Source organism: Euprymna scolopes, chromosome 46 (genome assembly GCF_053919585.1).
Source record: "Euprymna scolopes isolate OS-2025 chromosome 46, ASM5391958v1, whole genome shotgun sequence".
Classification (NCBI taxonomy): Eukaryota; Metazoa; Mollusca; class Cephalopoda; order Sepiida; family Sepiolidae; genus Euprymna; species Euprymna scolopes.
Genome location: NC_136527.1, coordinates 68,513,284 through 68,535,459, shown reverse-complemented (window position 1 = coordinate 68,535,459; position 22,176 = coordinate 68,513,284). Strand labels below are relative to the sequence as shown.

The 22,176-nt window shown below is 33.2% G+C and overlaps 1 long non-coding RNA gene across 1 annotated transcript; it reads right to left on the bottom strand.

The window, feature by feature from the left end:
• Nucleotides 1-2,132: 2,132 nt before the first annotated feature.
• Nucleotides 2,133-21,560, bottom strand: LOC145270653 (uncharacterized). Its single transcript, XR_013865493.1, has 2 exons — nucleotides 21,466-21,560; nucleotides 2,133-4,793 (listed from the first exon to the last, which is right to left on the bottom strand). It is a non-coding gene; the product is annotated as an uncharacterized LOC145270653 (long non-coding RNA).
• Nucleotides 21,561-22,176: the final 616 nt, after the last annotated feature.

Genomic DNA, 22,176 nt, shown 5'->3' with positions numbered 1-22,176 from the left:
TTATTCATATAGGTAACCAGATATTTCGCGTCGACGTAGAGTTCAGATCGACTCTGTTTACGTTTTCGTTTGATAATAAGAAAACTATGGAAGACCAAACAGGCCAAAAAAACTTATTTTTCAGTGACGAAAATTTCAATGTATTATAAAGCTGAGGCTGGCCAGTACCAGATGGGTGACCATTTGTATGAGTTTGGTTTTTAATGTGTATGTGTGTGGGGGCCAGGCTCCCAAAAATGGGGGGCAATTTAAAGCAGAATAAAAAACAAATTATTTCGTTTGGTCAACCGTAGTCGAAAGGCGGAAAACGTTTTCAAACGGGATCGAAAAAAATGATGCTATTTTTAACACAAAGGGCACAATATTTATCAAATTTTGTTTTGTATCGATTATTCAAAGCATGCTCTGTTTAATAATGGTCATGCATTATTCGGCTCGCTAAAAAAAATTGTTTATTTATTTATCAAAAATTTTAAAATGGCTTTTTTCGTATAAATATTAAAAAAAATTTCTTTTTTGTTTTGCTTAACTTAAATTAATTATTTTACTTAACATATTCACCGAATTTCACACTTCAAAACTCAAAAGCGGGATAATTAAACTCAATCAAAGTTCTGATATTCAGACGTCAAAATAAGGTATGCAAACAATTTTTTTTTTTTTAATCTATAATTCTGTCCCTTACAACAACATATGTTTTGTTCAGTTTCAGATGATTATTTTAAGCATATTTGTTCCCACTTCAAAACAAGGGGGGGTTGTAAGCAAAAAATTATATATACATAAATATCGTTTATGAAAAATAAGTACACTGTTATAAAGTTCATTCTTCTCCTAACAATCGCTGAAAATTTCGTATTGATCGGATAATTACCTGATTTTTGGTAGATTTTTAAAAAGACGGTCCGTCAAAAAGTACTGACCTGCCTCCCCCCCAGTTTTGGCGGTGCCTAATATATATATATTATATATATATATATATATTATATATATATATATATATAACTTCATATATTTGCGTTTATTTATTTATTTGTTTCCGTTTAATTTCATAAGTATAGCATGGTTTTACCTTTTAGATAATTTTATAGTTTCTTTTTTCAAATATTTTTTAATATTGTTTGTTAATATTGTTTGTAATAAATATATTTATTATCGCATTATTATTAAAACATATTGACATTGAATATATTTGCGTTTATTTATAATTTTCAAATAAATATAACAATAATATTGTTTTTTTTTGTTCTAATATTGTTTTCCATTGTTTTTATTATTGTTTTTTTCTAATAAATATATTTTCGAACATTTAAAAATATTGACTTTAAATATATTTGCGTTTATTTATAATTTTCAAATAAATATATAATAATATTGTTTTTTTTGTTCTAATATTGTTTTCCGTTGTTTTTATTATTGTTTTTTCTAATAAATATGTTTATTTTCGAACAGTTAAAAATATTGACTTTAAATATATTTGCGTTTATTTATATTTTTCAAATAAAAATAATTTTTGTTTTTATTTTTCAAATATTATTTTTTCGTTTTTATTTTTGTTTTTAATGCTTATTTTCGCATATTCTTTAAAAACGCATTGACTATAAATGTTTGTGTTTATTTATTTTTTGCAAATAAAAATACCAATGTTTTGTTTTATTTTTCAAATATTAAGTTTTCATTATTTTTATTATTTTTTCTAATAAATATATTTATTTTCGCACAATTTTTAAACTTTATTGTCTTTTAATAATTTATTTAATAATTACCTATTTACATGTGTTTTTTTGTCGAATGGAGAGTTATACTTCTGAAAAATAAGTTGAGAAAAAATTGAAAGGAATTTGGAAACATTTAAGCTGTTTGACAGAAATGTAGTGCTATGGGGAGTAGCTACTAACTTTAAGGGCATGAGTCGGCGTCCACCAATTAATAATCGGGATCTATCAATTTTTCAGACGGGGCTGTAGGTGCAGGAATCTTTATAAGTCGAAAATAGTAGAGTATCCGCGTGACCGTTAAAGGTAAATTTAACAAAGTCTCCAATTAACAGAAGGCTTCCACTAAACCAGGTCATCACATTCACAAAAATAAAAGCATGAATGATTCCGGAAAATATCGATTCGATATTGCTGTATTGATATGAAATAACATTTATTCAGTATTTATTCATTTATTTAAGTGTTAGAAAAATATTAAATCAAATTTTTTTCAACGCTATTTTTTCTTGCAACAATTGTTCATTAATCAAGCTTAACTAAATGTGTATCTCATGAAAAGTGCAAGAAGCTCAAAATTACTAACTTTTATGGACAGGATGTCACACTTGGTTGTAATGTGGTTATTTTCTGAGGAGAAAAAACAGTCATTAAAAGCAGAAGGCGCGCACGTGTGTTCATCACATAAGAACACAGTAGTTCAATAAAACATTATTAAAAATAAGATTGAAATTCTCATTTGATTTGTTGATTTTTCATTATGAGAATTTAAGGTTCATTTGTTCGTTATGAAAACTCAAGACAGGGAATTTTAACGCCTTCCAAAGAGTGGGTTATGTTTGATCTAGTCTTGCGGAAGATAAGAAACTGGAACAAAACTAAACTGATTTTCGTTGGTGAATCTTTATATACGATTGTTCTCAAACATTCCAGCCTATTTGCCGTATCATGGTGCATGGAACGCATCATAGTTCCTTTCTTCCATTTGTGCAGATATGGAAATGGCAACATTGTGTGATTGCACATTCCCATATATGTAGGCATTAAAACGGTGATTGCTAAGGAATGTTCTTTCTGAAGATTTGTTCTGGCCGCATGCAGTGGTTGCTACAGAATGTTATACTTCTGAAACCGCATTTATTTAATCTATTACCTGCCCTTTCTACACCATTTATGAAATTGTTGAAGAAGTTTTACTTATAACTGACATGTATTCTCTGGAGTACTGAATGAGTTATATTGTTAGAAACAAGCGAAACAATAGTTTTTTGTAACTTGTAAACATTATATTAATTATTCTTAAAATATGAATATTTTTTTTAATTATTAAACCTTCATTAAAAAATAACGTGCTGTATATTCATGAAAGTAAATAAACTTATGTTTAAATAGTTTTATGCATATTCTCATAGTTTAATACTAAGAATAAACAAGTCGAAACTCTAATGAACAAGGACAATAATCTCTAACTCATCATATCATTCGACTTTCGGTTTACATAGCTAAACTGCATGATTGTTATACGTTCCTGGTAGTAGAATGGTGGAGCCTTCCTTATCTATATAATCTTGATTTAGTTCTTCCAGACACAATGTTGATTGATCCATTATTTGTTATTCTGTCATGGAAGGTTTTATGTATTTCTTGCTACTCTTTTGGGCAATTTCTGTAGCAGATTTACTTTCTGTAAGACAGAATTACCCAAAATGTTTACTCAGTTTCGTGATGAAGGTTTTCTCTTGTTTCATGATATTGAAATAACATCTTGAGAGATGGATTATTGGAGCTTCTCAGATACTGCTTACAATAGTTGCATGGTGTTGATGGTCAATATCTGAGAGTCCCCATTCCTTTTGTCTATTCGGGCAGATACATTCTAGGCTGACACGTGTTTCTGTATGTTACTTTGTAGATTGTAAACATTTTCCATGCTTAGTGTCTAGTATTCACTGTTTCTCTCCTGTGTGTGTCCGCATATGATGCAACATATCTCGTTTCTGTCTAAAAGAAGAGCCACATACTTCACAAGAATATGGTTTCTCTCCAGTATGCGTCCGAATATGTAGTAACATATGTTGTTTCCTTGAAAATGAAGAGCCACAAATTTCACATGAATATGGTTTCTCTCCAGTATGTGTTCGCATATGTTCTAACATACTATTTTTCGTTGAAAATGAAAGGTTACATACTTCACAAGAATATGGCTTCTCTCCAGTATGTGTTCGCAAATGTTGTAACATATTATGTTTCATTGAAAATGAAGAACCACATATTTCACAGGAATATGGTTTCTCTCCAGTATGTGTTCGCATGTGTCTCAACATATTCTGTTGCAACATAGTCTTTTTTTCTGTGAATGAAGACCCACATATTTCACAAGAATGTCGTTTCTTTCCAGTATGCGTTTGCATGTGTCGCAACATATAGAGTTTCTGTGTAAAAGAAGACCCACATACTTCACAAGAATATGGTTTATCTCCTGTATGCGTTGGCATGTGTTGCAACATATGTTGTTTTCGTCTAAAAGAATAGCCACATATTTCACAAGAATATGGTTTCTCGCGAGTATGTATGTTCATATGTCGAACCATATTTTTTTTCAGTGTAAAAAAAGACCCACATACTTTACAAGAATATGGTTTCTCTTCAATATTTGATTTGGTGTTCATTTTTAAACGCGAAATATTTCAGAGTATTATGCACTTCTCTTACTGTAAACCTTAATCAAATTAAATATTGAGTTTTTACAATAAGCAGTTTTTGTTTAATAGTTTGGATGCCTCATGTTTTGTATTTATTAAAAGGCACATAAGTGTAAGAATAATCATATAAACTTAAAGTATGCGATTCATATGCACGTATAACTACAATTATCATATGAAGTTGAAAAGTATTCTAGCTACGTTGCAAATGAATAAAATTATGAATAGAAAAAATACGTTTCCAGTAAACAAAATTATTTTTTAAATATATTATCAAAATCAAAAACGATTAGATGAAAGAAAAAATGTATCGTTCTCTAATTTCTGGCTTAAACTTTAATCCATTTGTATTTTCTTGTGTCTTTTGTTTGATATTCTGAAAAATTAAAAACAAAAGATAAATTTAAAGAAAATATGTTAATTTTATACATGTGTTTGCTAACATTTTCATGACCTTAAGATATAAATAAATATAAAAGATAAGTTAGCAATAAGTTGCAGTATAGTTTGTTAACAGCTAAAATTGAAATTATCATGTTCCATTTGATAAGAAGTCAAAAAACTCAGTATTGTTTTAATTAATAAAATGAGGATATTTTTACGATATTTATCCATTAATTAAATGAATTCATCTTGTATATATAATATTTAACTAAATTTTCATAAACTATTCAATGAAATCTAAATGTAATGTTACTAATATAATTTACAGATATTAGTTTATAAACGAAGTAAAATATGTCTACTATTTAAAAAGCACAAATACTTTATTGATGATATTCAAAAATGTATTATAATAATCTTGTTACATTTTTAATAAATTGACTAATCATTTTCAACGCATTTAAGAAATTTGACAATTCTCTAACACGGCCTTGTTTAACAAATCAAATATTTAAACATGTATGAAATTGGAGAACATATTAAAATTACCAATATTACCTACAAATAGTTTATATTCAAGAAAATACAAAAGAAATTCATCTTTTCCACATGTAATCTAATTTATTATATTTCTATTGTATCAAATTAATTATATTTATTAATATGATTTTAACTAAAAATAAAAGGTTATTTTAAGAAACAATAAAGATACCACTATTAAAGTGGAAATATATAACAGTTATATTCTTATTTACAAACCACATTTATGGAAATTTAAAAAAATGTAACCACAATTAAATACCGTCAGAAAAATAGCAATATCTAAGCAAGTAAAACCATGCCTAGACGTCTGCAAGCTGAAAACTGGACTAAAATTAAATATTTTATAAATGAACCGTCCTTTATACGGAAGTAAACATTTTAGCCTAGTAGTTTTATAAATTTCTTTAAAAAATCATAAGACCGTACATTTAATTTAATAACTAAAACTTCTAATTAAAATGAGTTTTCATGTGAAAAAATACTCAGTAATAAAATTAGACTCGTTATTTTATTTCGAATAATAAAAACAACTAATTATATTTTGTGTGTTCAAAGTTATTCTTAGTACATCTTACTCAAATGTTTGAAGCTAGACATACAAATCTTGACTACAACCAATTGTATTAGGCAGTACCTACCCCCGCTGCAATAACCAACATATGATCAAATGTACTATACATAACATGTATGCCAAATGAAATAAAAACAGCAGTGCATTACAATAAATTAAGAATAACAATAATTGAATGACGATGTGAGTTATGATTGCATGAAGATGTAAAGCGACCAAACTTTAAAAAATAAATTAGTAATGCAAACTCCAGTCATTCTCTTCTTGTTTGAGATTGATGAGCTCATGTGTTAGTCATGCTTGATGAAGTGAGTCGAATGTCTTATCTTCATTGATATGTGTATAGTTTTCAAGCAGTCTAGTATGACAAATTGAGATTTTGTCTCGTTTCTTGTAGCTTTTCACCCTAAACAAAGCATGAAATGAAGGCGTATGAATTAGGACAATGTATAAAAGAAATGATGCAGTGAATTAAGCAAGTAAATACCTCTCTTACATTTAAACTTATGCATTAGAAGCAAAAACTATTGAGAGAATTCCAAAGTCTAACAGTATGCGGAAAAAAGAACTATTAGAGTAAAAGGCTTTTTCTGAATACTGGTATCGGAGAAGCAATTTTCAAACTATCAAGGAAGAAACACTCAGCAAGGTATTTTTTCAAGAGTTTGGAGAACAGGATTTATCTTAACTAAGTATTTCTTTACTAGTGTATTAGGGATTAGATCAGATTAGAGATGTCTAAGTTTGTTATGATATCACACGCATAGGAAGTGATTTTAACATAACAAGTGTTGTTTCTATTAGCAATGGGAAGTTTAGGATTTGGGATTTATGGTGGAGTTTAGGATGAACTGCCGGTAAATAATTCAGCCGTCACAAGGGAGGATTGATAAACCGTGTTTTTTGGACATGTTTATTCAGAAGAGAGACTAGAACCCCTATGTCCTTAAGAGCGGTGTTTATGATGGCGAGCACATATATGAGGGGAGGATAATGTTCTTTGTGTTGGTGATGACAAGAAAAAATTACATACATGCGTTTAAAAGACAAACATGAAAACCAGATTTAAAGGAAAACATACATTATTTATTCACAGTTGAATTTTTAACCATAAGGAGTCAAATGTTTTTACATTTTGTAGTACAGTCATTCATTTTGCACGTATCTACGTATAATCATTATAGGCAAATATGCACTTGGCAGGAGAATATGTTAACAATAACTGGAAAATGCTAATAGTGACATTCTTACAGAGTTTTTCCTACCAAAACAATGTTGTCTGCTCACCATGATGATTTGCTAAAAAAGTTGCTCAGCCATGCAGGTGCCTTAAACTCATCTCCTGCGGCAGGTCAGGTCAGTTATGCCAGCATTATCACTTCTTTATCCACAACACACATTATTAAATAAATATTTTCTATAAACACTAAAATTTATTGTTGTGTGTGATGTTTTAAATAGCATATGATGTGAACGGGTATATTTTATCTGAATAACTATAATGTTCAAACCGTTTTCGTTTTTGTATTTAGGTGCCATTATTTTTACCGAACAAACAATATATTTTCGACGTTTTTAATATCAGATAACTCGCAAAGAAATTTTAAAACAAACAAAAAAATACCTAATTAGAAAGAATTCTACAATTTGATACGTATAAAATGTATGTCGATACCCTAGAATGTATAAGCATTTTGAACCATCTTTTCAGTGAAAAGTACACTCAAATTTAAAAAACTAACCGATTTGAATAGAATGACCCCCGATTTTTTTCATAAAAATCTTAATTGAAATATATTCATGCAAACAAAAGCGTTTTTACTAAGTTTTTAGTTTGAAGTACAAAATAAGTGAACGAATTTATTATTTTCTTTTTATGAAAATAAAGCATTACAGATATTTACAATTAAAATTTTAAAAAATACACACATTACAGGAACATACGGGATAAAAAAAACTAAAATCTGTATTAATAAAATTAAATCGAAAAAAATAATTTCCCCAACTATCAATATTATCATTGTATTAAGCATTGTTTATTAAATATTTTCACACAAAAATATAAAATTGCAAAAAATAGTTTATGTGATTTTAATGGTAACAGTTTCCAGGAAAAATTTAATGTAATACTATAATATTCTCTTGTTATAAATGAACGTGTAAACATTAGCATAATTTTCTTTAAACATATAATACTATTAATGTTTAGAATCTTGAAAATCACAAATAAATTTAAAAAATAATTTCAGATCCTGTCCGTATCACGGTGAAAAAAATTAAATGTTGTGAATTCTACTGGCGATTAATTTGAAGAAGTATGGGTACACTGAACGACGAAAAAGTAAAATTGAATTTTATAAATTTTATTATTAAATAATTATTTTATTTCAAATTTGAATTCTATTTAATAATTAATCAAGATTTGTTAGTTTTAATGAATAATGAAATTTTTAATAAATTGAGTAATGTAATTGCTAAAGTTTGCTTTTGAACATTTTTATAAACGTTTTATTTCAAACTTCAAGAAAAACATTGGTAAAAAAACGTCATCAATGTTTATACTAATTAAAACATGAAACGTTTTAGGAGAAAAAGTAAAGAAATTCTTACTAGTGAACATTAAAAAATATTCTAATTAAAGACATAGTTCCTAATTTATTACAACAAAATGAAAATAATTAAATGTTATACTTCCGTGATCCATACTTTGGTGAAAATCAGCGCTTTGTGTGTTTACAAAAGGTTTTTTTTTGCTGGTTGATTGTTTTTTTTAATGAACCCAATCTTTTTTGTTTTTAGTTTATTATGATTTTTTTTGTTTAGAAAGATGGTGCTTATGCACTTATGTTTTGTTAAAAATAGTTTCAATTTAAATTAATAGGTATAGGCAAAAATGTGCGGATAAAGATAGGGGGACCTAAAAAAAAAAATATTTGTACATGTGAAAGAAAAAAGTTATGAAAAATGTTTTTAAAAGATAAATATTACTTCTCTGGGTCTATTTCAATGATAATTAGTAAATCCTAATGTATTGAATTAAATTTCAAAAACACCTTGTTTATAACAAAATATAGCTTAATTAGCCCTCAAAAAGCAAGTAATTATGTCGTCCACCCAAACGCAACCAATAAAGGTTTTGAAACACGATTATACAGAAGTCCAAAATTCCAGCCAATCCAAACGCTGTTTCAATATGAAGTCATGATAGTAAAAGGAGGTAGGGGTGTCAGATTTTTTCCCAGACGTGCATCAGTACATTCTTATTTTAAACGTTTGTATCAATTTTTATTAATTTTTAATTTATCTTTTTATGTTCCTGTTTTTTAATTTTTTTTTTAATTCGTGTTCGAGATTATATAAAAAATGTTACACAGAAAGTTTCACATTCTTGCGAGCAAGGAAATTATGAAAATCTTACATATAAAAATTATGCGAAATCTGTAATTTAAAAGAAAAAGTAGAAATATTTTTGCTACTATATTTTTTGTGTGAAAATATTAAATAAACAATGCCTAATTCAATGGTAATATCGGTAGTTCGAGAAATTCATTTTTATTTGAGTTATATCGATTTCATTAAAATGGATGTTAAGGGCTTTTTTCGTAATGTTCCTGTAAAAATTATTGTATTTTATTTTAATTGTTACAAATTACGATGCTTTATTTATATAAAAAAGCAAAAATAAATTCTTGGGATTTTATTTACTACTGAAAACCATTATTTCAGTAAAGGTATTTTAGTTTAAACAAAATAATACATTTCAACTAAAATTTAAATAAAAACAATTAGTTCATTATATTTCGGGATCATTATTTAATAAATAATTTTCATTCAAATTGGTTAACTTTCTTATTTTTAATGAATTTTTATCTAATGGGAGGGGTCAAAATGTTTATACATTTTGAGCATCAGCTTACATTTTGCCTGTACCTATACATGAAAATTTTATATTTTTTATGAAATTGTTCAGTGAAAATAGAGAATACTTACAAAACACCCTCTTCTCCTAATGTTAAGAATGTCTTTCTTATTGGCAAAACTATTGCTCTACATGAAAGGATTGGTAGGCGTCACTTATTGGCACCCTCTGGAAGAGCGGGAACAAAGTAGAAATATTTGTGAGACTGCAGACTCTTTATATGTTGATAGTTCTTACGTTCGCTACGTTTGATTGGCTGAGCTGATTAGAAAAAGTCACCTGTTCGTACAGAATGGCACTGTTTTTTGGATCCGTTGAAAAATACTGCTGGTTCACTAGGTGTATCAGAAGTTTTGGGGAATTTTTGACACCCCTAACACAAAACTGCGAATAAAATATTAAAAGAAAAACTCATAATTTTTTTTTTTTTAAAATGGTTGTTTATTTTCTTTATGGAGTATACTTCTAAAATAAGCTATTAAATTTGTTTAAAAAATAACAGAAATATTATTTTTTTTATTTAAAAAAAAACACTGTTTCCAAAGTGCTGGCACGCCTTCATGCAGACATGTTTTTTACATAATGAGATCAATTGAATTTTACGAGTTAAATATTTTTGAATTGTTAAACTTTAAAATCTATCAATATTTTTCGATTGGTTAAATTTTTACGATATTTTCAGGGTCAATGTGAAATTTTATTATCTTTCAATAAACCAAATATAATATTTAAGACGTTTGATTGGCTGAGCTGATTAGAAAAAGTCACCTGTTCGTACAGAATATACTTCCAAAATAAGCTATTAAATTTGTTTAAAAAATAACAGAAATATTATTTTTTAATTTTTTAAAAAACACTGTTTCCAAAATGCTGGCGCGGTTCCATGCAGACATTTTTTTTTTATGTAATGAAATCAATTGAATTTTACGAGTTAAATATTTTTCAATTTTTAACTTTAAAATCTATCAATATTTTTCTATTGGTTCAATTTTTACGATATTTTCAGTGTCAATGTTAAATTTTATGATCTTGCAATAAATCAAATATAATATTTTAGACAAACGTTTCGTTTTAATTCACCCCCCATTTTGAAATGTCTATTAAAATTTAAATACGTACCAAAATTGTATATGTCACTATTTGAAGATACAAGATCAATAAATAAAATATTCTAATTTAAAATAAAAAAGAAGTGTTTTTTTAGAAATTTACCTGTAAAGTCTAAAGTGTAAAACCGTTTTTTAAAAAAAAAAACACGTTGATTTTTTTAAGTGGAAGCTTATGTTAAGTAAGTATTGTCAAGTAAATATTGGATGCTGACGACAATTTTTTCTTTTTCATTCCATGTTTTCATTTTTTAGATATTTAAAAAAAATCACTCGATAAAGACGAATTAAAATATATTAAACCAAAAAAAATCATTGACTGTTTTTGTATTAAAGGCAAAAACTTGTAAGTAAAATTTGACTATTTTTCACCTATGGGGACACATATTTCTTCATGCACAAGGCAAGACGGCTAACGCTGACGTGTGGTTTTTACTTCCTTCTGTCCATCAGTAGTTCAAAATAAGAACGAATACTACCTATGGTGTTTCGATAAAAACATAAAAATGCTTACGTAATGGCAGCTTTTCCAAATAGTCGTTTAAAAAATTATTTCATTTAAAAAATAAATGGAATTTGAAATATAAATATGGATAAATTCTTAACAATGAAGAATGGAAGTACACATTGTATAGTATTTTTGATAGCTACGTGATTTTTTGAAATTTATCTATTTTTTACAATCAAAGTAAGTAAAATTTCGCTGATTTTCTTCAAATCTTTTTTAAAGAAAAACAATTTAAAAAAAAAAATATTGCATAATTTGCTATTAAACGTTTTATTTTTTTTAATTCGTCTTTGCTCCTTAAATTAAAAAAAATTAGGGTTTGAATTACATTTTTCAAGTAGTTATAAGCTGGGAAAGATAGGAGGTAGCATTATTCATTTCTTTCACGTCTTTTAATGTCGGTTTCTGACACACCTAACAATGTAGTAGTGATTTGTGGATGACTCACCAGAGTACAGATGTGTACATTGTGCTTTCTTGTTATTGTTAATCCTTGTTGTTATTGTTGCTATTGTTGTTATCGACATTTTCTTTTTATGCCGAATTTTTTTCACGCATTTTTAATGTTGGTTTCTGACACACCTAACAATGTAGTAGTGATTTGTGGATGACACATCCGTACTCTGGTCTCACCAGAGTACGGATGTGTACAATGCACTTTCTTGTTGTTATTGTTAATCCTTGTTGTTATTTTTGCTATTGTTGTCATCGACATTTTCTTTTTACACTGGAGTTTCTAAATTGTTATTTTATAACATTTAATCTTAAACTTTCTTAACTGCTTTTTAATGGTTAAGCTATGGTTGCTACCGCAAGCCAGATGGCTGAGGACTTGCAAGAAAATACATCAAGTGAAACGGAAGATGCTGCTCCAAATAACTGGCTTAAGCGTCCTAACATTGACATTAACGTTGTAAAATGCAAAGGTTATAACACCTGGAGCGCCATCTTTAACTCTGCTCAAGACTGTTTATCTTTATCACAAAAATGATCATCACCACAGACTATATTATTCGCTTAGAATACATGTACTTCATCATGTCAATGGAGAACACATAGGTGTCTTCCTGCTAAAGTATGGTGAAATTGTCAGCATGCAATGTGATGAATTTAATATCAGTGGACATTCTACTTCACCAAAATTCCATTCTTTCTAGAGGTTGGTGAAGAAAAACTCCCAATTATTGTAGCAGAAGGCTCCCAACATGTTGGCACTGTGGGGAGATAGGACATCTAACATCAGAATGTCCACATAAAAAGCCAGCACCTAACTCCAAAATTAGAGTAGGACAACATTTGGGGATCAATCTTGCTGAAAAAGATCACCACCCCTTCCTGAAGAACCATCGAAAGAGAAATAACCTTGGCAAATTATCATAAAAAGGAAAACCTCTGGCCGTCTTACTCTGGAACAAGCAAGAGAGGAAGCAATGTTGGAGAAAGATCCAGGAAGAGATATGTGGAAATTGTAAATTTATAGAAAAGACTCGATGCTCAAAGAATGACACTTAATTCTCTCAACAAACCCCTACTCCCTTCGCAAAAACATAGCCCCAAATTGACCCCCAACTCTATCATGAAGTCCCCCATAAAAGTTAATCCCGCTCACCTTCAAAAATTCCTCCTCCTGTCTCATCAATCTCTCCCAAACTTCCAAAACTGATTCCCTTCAGCCTTAGCAAAAAATCCCCCTCTCAATCTTCCCTTGTTCGCTCTACGTCAGCAACCCCACACAATACCTGTCCTGCATCCCCCACATAGTCCTCACCCGCCTCTTACACACCCCTGGACACTGGAAAAAGCCCATCCCAAGAAAAAAAGATAAAACTTTATACCTCCCTGAAAAAGACATTTGCTATATCAGCGACCACTAAACTTCAAGGGGGTCGACTTGTCTAAATAAATTTCAGGAAGGTAGCAGGTAAACCGATAGAAGACCTCACAAATTTCCTCAATGCCAAGTGGGTATAAACTGTAATAAGGAAAAGAGAAGCTAAGGACTTATGGAGGATGTTGGACGAAGCCAACAAAGAATTTAATATCCCCATGCCACTAGCGATCTTTAAAGATGCAGATATAAGAAAACTTAAAAATGTTGTGCTAGGAGGGTCCCGGTTAAAATGCACCCCTCCCTATATAGGATAGCAAAACTAACATATCCATTGCATGTCAGTGGTCTCTCTCGCGATGGGATCATCGATATTCAGATGAGCACATATTCAATCACGAGAGCCATCAGCATGCTAACGACTGTGATGTTCGTTTCTGGTTCTCAACCCCAAGGCATTACTATTTGGCTGACTTTGCACGTCTTTCGGTGACCAAAGTCGCTAGGCGCGAAGGTGGGATATCAGCAGGTGAAGTCATCGAAGCCTTAAAGCAGGTTGGCCTTAATAAGTCACCAGAGATCGATAGTCTGCCCTACGAAGTGTATTTAAGGTTCTCATACAACTTTGTTCTCTTGCTGACAGTTTTATTTAACTCATGGTTTAGGAACAGCTCAATCCCCAAGTACTTTACCATGGGCGTTGTGAAGCTGTTACGCAAACGCAAAGATGGTGGGATGGGTTAGATGTCCTTAATGATGCTTAACGCTGAGTTAAAAAATTTGGCCAAGATTCTTGCAGATCGCCTGTAGCTTGTCTTGGCTAGTCTCATTAGCCCTGAGCAAGCTTGTGCCATGAAGGGAAGGACAATCCAGGATAACTTGCACACTATGCATGTGATGATAGAAAAAGTTGACACTGAAGCCGCGTTGATTAATTCAGATCAGTCAAAGCTTTCAATAAGGTGGGTCATCGGTACTAGGGGGCTGTTTTGTCGGCGGCCACTTTTGGTCCACAATTTTGCTCCTGGGTTCACCTTCTTTATGCTAACTCCGAGGGTATGACGGAAGGGAATGGGAAGAGACCGAGGTCCTTCAGCTTATCCCGTTCCATTCATCAGGATTGTCCTTTATCACCCATGCTCTATGTGCTTGCATTTGAACCTTTCCATCGCAGGCTAAGGGTAAATCCAGTCCTTCATTGAATAACTCTGTCAGGTGGCGTTTCCTTGGTAAAGTACTCTGCTTATGCTGACGATGTAACAGTGCTTGTAATGAGCAATGCTGAGATTAGAAATCAGATTGTATGAAATGGTAACAGTAGCCAAAATTAACTTACCTTGGGCTTGTGCATCGGTGCCTGGAGGGATGTCCTTTAGGGACCCTTTAGCTGGAATGATGGACCTTGCAAGATACTCTGTGTCTGTTCAGGTTCCTATGGCTTGGAAAGGCCCCTAATGGGAGAGAGGAAGTGTGTAACTCGCACATTTATCCAATCTTTATTGCCGAGATATCTGTTATTTACATCCTTCTGAAAGCAGTCTGAATATGCCAAATGTAAAGTTGCGTCTGCACACACTTTGGCTTTACTAACTGGATCGAATGTGTACAGAAAGGGAGGGAAACGGTGACCTCTTGAAAGAGGATACTAAGAAAACATTCCTGGCTTTGAGTAGAGTGAACTTGTTCGAGGGGGAGGCACACAGGTTGCCTCAAGGTGAGTGCTCCTTCTATCGCGTGAAGTCCTTTTTAAGAGTGAAGGAAACTTTTCTAACACTCTGCTGTTGTCCGAAAAGGTATTATATCGGGTTTTAGTGAGGGGATCCATTAGGGATGATATTGGTGATGAAGGGGCAGTTTCGCTCAGTCTGGTCTTGGGCACCTAAGTCAGGGTGTCTCACTAACGATGAGGCTTCTTTGGCCTGGCTGGTGATTTGAGATGCTCTCTGGTTTGGTAAGAGACTTCACTCAGCTGGCTTGGCTACTTCGCCAATATGCAAGCGATGAGGTGATGAGCTTGAGATTTTATGTCAGGCCTTCGTTTATTGTCACACCATTGTGCCACTGATTGAGTTTGTTGCAGGTCTCATTGTCTGCATCCTTAACATATCGTCTCTTACTCTGGTTCTGATCAATGTCTATAGCAATTGGCCACCGACAACTGATGGGCTTAAAAAAGAATTGTTTACCCTTGCTAGCTCTTATGAGGTGTGCTTTGGAACACAAATATTGAATTCGTTTCGCAACTATGGCAGTTGATTAATACACATGTCGAACTTCTAAAGCTTGAATTCGTTTCACAACTACGGCAGTTGATTAACACACATGTCGAACTTCTAATCACACTGATGCAGTTGATACACACTGTCCTTGATCTTCTGAACATACTCCTTTTATTGTCCAAGCATTCGTCATCAGCCAATCGGCGGGCAGAAAAACAGTCACGTGAGGCCTGACGTCATCGCTCAATAATTTTACAAAAACTACAGCCGCCATTTTTAATTTCTGACCTCCCTGTGATCCTTCCAGCAGGTAAGACAACACGTGCAGACACGTGGTCGCTTTCTTCCTTCATTCTGTTCGACTTGATCTCAAGAAAACCTAAACGTAGATTCCATGAACAAAGCTTCTTTCTTAGAACTGCACGCCTGTGGAATTGTCTTCTGTTTTCCTGCTTTCCGGCTGACTACAATATGGTTGTGTTCAAGTCTAACGTAAATAAGTTCTTGATGAGCCGCTCCATATAAGTTATCAAATTTACCAAATTTTCATTACTAATGATTACTATATTGTCCAATTTCTACTGTACACTCTTTAACCCTTATCCTTGAGTGGCCTCTTTGCCTTGATAATGTGGTTATGCCTATGTAAAAAAAAAGAAAAAAAAAAGATCTTGTCTCAAGATCACACATGTGGCATTGCTGTATTGTACCTATACACTGCCTCTGCAATCGTACATTGCTTCCTTGCTGCTATCCTCTTCACACTTTGGTGGCACCGCTCCGCTATACCGTTGCCATTCGGTACATACGCACACCTGTGTCTAAGCCGGATCCCTCACTCGTCTACGAACCGCCTGAATTCTCCGCCACAAAAGGCTGTGTCGTTGTCAGTGAGAATCTCTTCAGGTGACCCCCGCTCGTAAAATATGGACTCTAATTGACAGATGACACTAGCCGAGTCCTGTCTTGTTAATAGTCGTCAGATTGCAAACCTCGTTGGTCCGCAATCGATCAGTGTGAGGAAGTGCTGACCACCATAATGGGTTATGTCCATGCCCAGCCAGCTTCAATTCTCGTCGACTTCCAGCCGATCTTTCTGCCATTTGGTGGAAGCAGGGTCGATTGACTGGCATATTTGGCATTCCTTGACCACTGCTTCTACTTTGCTTTTGGGCACTGACGGGTTGGTTAAGTGTACAATATAATATGTCCGTCTTACTCTGGGGTGTCCACTGTCATGGTGTACCTTCTTGATTTTGTCCGTCTCCTCAACAGAGGCAGCACATGAAGACCCTGGTTTGGCTTCTTTCTTCATTGCGTCGAACCATCTCTGGGGCACACGGGTAAGTCTATCAGCAAGATTGCAGGTTGAAGTGACAAGCACCGCATTCACCGATAGGTAGTACTCTTCCACCAACTTCCTTATTGTCTCCAACCTTCGTCTGATTAGCATTTCGGTAGCCGCCTTGGTGCGCACTCTCGTTTTGCCTGTTAGTGTGTCAACTATCCAGTGGTATACGCACAGCGAATCTGTGCGTATGCATAATTCTTGGACTTGAGTGCCAAGTTTATTCATTTACTTACCGCATCCAACTCTGCCAGGTTGATGTGAGCAGCATCATCCATTGGTCGCAACCAGCAGGCATCCTCAATCACAGACCCGTTCATCTCCAATAGTACCCCAATCATGAGGGAGCTCGCATCCACCCACACATTAAGCCTGTCTCCCTGGATGCACCAATCTCCTTTAGCAGGGTCCTCCTGCTTGACTCTTGTGATGGTCTCCTTCACCATGCGCAGCAACAGATTGTCCATCGTTTTGTCATCCCAGCCTTTGGTAACTGTACTCGCCCTCCTCTTCATTATGGCTGTCGCGGCCCGAGTCCATCCACCTACTGGTAAGTGTCCCACCAGTTTTCCACACAGGGAAAATATAGCCCGCCTCGTGAGGACATGGGGCACTTCAGGAACTGCAGTTCCGCACCCTCACTTCAAGGTCCCTCGCTCCTGTTGAACGCTCAACCCAAAGACACGGTGCCATCCACCAAGCGTTCTGGATCCTTACACATCAGTCCAAGTTCGGCTAGCTTGGCCCTCACACGTGATGACGGCACAATTTCTTCATTCACATATCTGTCGTCAAGGTATGCTGATGTCCCCTCTTTTACGGTCTTATCCTGTGACAATACAGCATTGACGATCGTCTTCATTATTTGGGGTGCAATGTTCAGCCCAAAGCCCAGTCTTGTGAAGCAATACCTCCTACCGGCAAACACTACCGTCTGAAACGACCACCTTGTCTCACTAACTTGTAGATATGCTCTTCTCAGATCCAACAGGGACACATTAGAACCTAGCTAGCGCCACTCTCGTAGGTTGCTAGCACACATGTCAGCATCAGCTGTGAATGCATCAACATATGAGTTCAGTTCTCGGTAGTCTATTACCAGCCTGACTTTGGCTTTGTTGTGCTGAGCAATCGCCATTAATGGGATCAGACCCTTAGGAGGTCCAAGTTTCTTGTATGGGTAGGGATTCAGCCAGCCATCCTCGATCAATTTGCGAAGTTCTTCTTCGTACGTGAGCCTCATGTGGTCGGGCACATGGTATTCAGTTATTCCATTCTGCAGTTTGGCTGGTTCCCGGTTTTCTGACCACTTCCATGAGGCAGTCAAAGCCCTCTTTTGCTCGTCAAATTCGACGCTGAGAGTCTGGTTGGTCGATCCTTAGCGCAGCACACACTGGGGCTTTCTCCTGAAAATGTACCGCCCCCGTCACCGTTATATAGACACCACCAAGGGCTCTGATGGTATCATGTCCTAGGAGCAGGTCAAAACTCAGGGTTTTTTTCGAGCACTACCAGCACGTCTAGGTTATCGGAGCTTCCATTTTTCGTCTGAATGTTTACATTGCCCACCCCGCAACATGTGCGCGTCTCTCCACTGATGGTAGTCACTCTGACGTTCTTCTTTCTCCAAATGTGGCAGAGATCTGCACATACAATAGTGCAGGAACACCCGGAATCGAGGAGTGCTGAGTACAGTGTTTCGTTGATATATATCGGGATGATCGGCAGCGTCTCATTTAATTTCTGCGTGGGGAAGAGGTCAACGCTGACACCTTGACCCTGGTTCCATTTTCCAGACAGTCTTGAACAGCGCCGGTTTGATTTTCTCATAGTCCTGTTTGCCCTCATGGCTGGTTGATACACCGCAAAGGCGCCGCCGGAGAAACGCGGAGGAACAACATGTTCGCAGTTTTTTTACGCCAGACAAAAGGTAATGTAATTCCACCCAGTCAATTACCGGGGTCGATCCATCAAACTCTGGTATTAATTTGAGGTCAATTTTTTCCCCCATTTCGCCGAAATAGCTTGAATTTGTTTCACAACTATGGCAGTTGATTAACACACACGTCGAACTTCTAATCACACTGATGCAGTTGATACACACTGCCCTCAATCTTCTGAACATACTCCTTTTATTGTCCAAGCGTTCGTCATCAGCCAATCGGCGGCCAGAAAAACAGTCATGTGAGGCCTGACGTCATCGCTCAATAATCTTACAAAAACCACAGCTGCCATTTTTAATTTCTGCCCTCCCTATGATCCTTCCAGCAGGTGAGACAACACACACAGAGATGTGGTCGCTTTCTTCCTTCATTCTGTTCGACTTTACACATATGAAAGTGATTTACAGATCTGAGGACATTGCTCCTCTCAACCTTATACAAATCTTCTGTTGCCGCTTGAAGGATCGTATTAAGGCTGAGGGAGTTAGACTCTCTTGATCAGACTTTGCTGAAAGGTGGGTATCTGTTGCGTGTGTTTACCATGTGATTGAAAAGGATTTTGAGAAACAAAAATGAATGTCAGCCTTGACGCGTTTTTTTCAATCAAGAGCAGGTCACGTTCTAGACTAGGTTAAGGACCAGTTTCGTAGGCATTTATGTTGATAATCTAGCAAGTATGTTATGTTATAAAGATCATTAGGTCTCGTCTTTAGTTTGTCCCCTATTTTTTACCCTCATTCCCTTCCCCGAATAGGTAACAGATCACCTCATTTGTCAGAGATGAGAGTTTCCCTTTCTAAATTTTCGTAAAAGGTGTTTTGGACCCGCATCACTCTTTCGACTGGCAAATCGGCTCATCTGCCACAGTTTAGTAAAGGGGGGGGGTCTTTTGTAACTTACATTGTAAATATCATTTTATTTTTGTACATAAAATTTTTATTCCTCTAACTCTCCTTTTTATGGGTTTTAAGTAGTTTATCATTGGTATGATGTTCTTATGGTGATTGATGAAGGATGTATATGCTGATGGATGTATAGTATGGATGCGGTATTGTGGTGAAAGTAGAATGATTGAAGGCACTAGTTAGATTAGCTTAGTTAGTATTAAATTAATTAAATTAGATTAGCTGTTAGCATTAAATTTATTAAATTAGATTAGCTTAGTTAGCATAAAATTAATTAAATTAGATTAGCATTAAACTGTAAAGACCATCCTCTTCCCTCCCGACATTTTTTGGCCTTGTTAATTAGATTAGCTTAGTTAGTATTAAATTAATTAAATTAGATTAGCTGTTAGCATTAAATTTATTAAATTAGATTAGCTTAGTTAGCATAAAATTAATTAAATTAGATTAGCATTAAACTGTAAAGACCATCCTCTTCCCTCCCGACATTTTTTGGCCTTGTTAATTAGATTAGCTTAGTTAGTATTAAATTAATTAAATTAGATTAGCTGTTAGCATTAAATTTATTAAATTAGATTAGCTTAGTTAGCATAAAATTAATTAAATTAGATTAGCATTAAACTGTAAAGACCATCCTCTTCCCTCCCGACATTTTTTGGCCTTGTTAATTAGATTAGCTTAGTTAGTATTAAATTAATTAAATTAGATTAGCTGTTAGCATTAAATTTATTAAATTAGATTAGCTTAGTTAGCATAAAATTAATTAAATTAGATTAGCATTAAACTGTAAAGACCATCCTCTTCCCTCCCGACATTTTTTGGCCTTGTTAATTAGATTAGCTTACTTAGTATTAAATTAATTACATTAGATTAGCTGTTAGCATTAAATTTATTAAATTAGATTAGCTTAGTTAGCATAAAATTAATTAAATTAGATTAGCATTAAACTGTAAAGACCATCCTCTTCCCTCCCGACATTTTTTGGCCTTGTTAATTAGATTAGCTTACTTAGTATTAAATTAATTAAATTAGATTACCATTAGGCTGTAAAAACCATCTTCTCCCCTCCCACCATTTTTCGGCCTTGGTCCAAATTTTTCTTAAAATATCATTTTGTATTTTTTCAAAAATAAATATTCTTTTTTTTTTTTTTATCAGTCCAGCATTGAAGCACAGGCAAACTTATGCCCTTATTAACTTTACCTGACTGAAGAGGTATTTATTTTTTACCTACGTCACAGGTCGCAACAACCATTGTTGCAAACGTTTGTTAAAATACTTTTCTGTGGAAATTCCTCACATTCTAAATAATAACGATATTATTTCATCAGGGTAATTTAAGTGCATACTGCATAAGTACAAAAAAAAAAGGTATGTGCATTTTCTTTAATTCGGTATGTTATGAGTTTAATTTACGAATTATCGTTGGAATAATTTAAAAAAATTGATAATAATTTTTCCGAAGATTGAAATTCAAACAAAATTTTGTTTTTAACATGTTTCACTTAATTTTTTTTTTTTTAACACGTAAATAGATTTTATAGATTAGTTTTGGTCTGTTATCATTCAAAAACTATAAAAATGTAGACGTAAACTAAAAAAAAATGTCATAGAAGCATAGGGGTTCATTTTCTTTGTCCATTGTACCCATACCTATCTATTATATTACCAGTCTTCGTTTATACGCAAACATTTCTATGTTAAAACGAAAGGGAAATGCGCCTCTGTTGTCAAAAAGAACTGCAAAAAGCAATTAACTTCAAGTAATACTTACTTTTTGCTTGTCAATCTGCTTTCAACAATGAAATGATTATAAGCTGTGTGACTTAAAACCTGGAGTTTTCTGTTGGAAGTGTCTATTTCAGATGACGACCGGAAAAGCAAGTTCGCAGAAAATTAAAATAATTATTGTTTTATTTATTGTAATTTTGTTGTTTTTTATTATTTGTTATTACCTAATTTGTTAAAAAAAGAAGATAATTTTTCATTGTTAAGAATGCATTAATATTAAAAAAAAAAAGCAATTAATATTTAAAAAAAAAACAATAATAAGAACGCAGTTAATTTTTTTAATGTGAAAAATCAAACTTTTTTAATATGAGTGATAATAAAAAAATAAAACAAGCAGATTTACTCTGAGTTTGGGTGAGAATATTATTTGATTGTAAGAATATTATTTGATTGTAAGAATATTATTTGATTGTAAGAATATTATTTGATTGTAAGAATATGATTTGATTGTAAGAATATTATTTGATTGTAAGAATATGATTTGATTGGCTATTGAAAATTACTTAATTATTGTAAAAGAATTTAAAAAATAAAATGAAACAATATTGAAATTGGCGTAATAACATTAAATTGAAACAATATTAGAAAACAGAATACAGTAAGACACCATGAAAGTGGACCCTGCATTAGGTGTATCAGAATTTTGGGGAATTTTTGACACCCCAACACGAAACTGCGAATAAAATATTAAAAA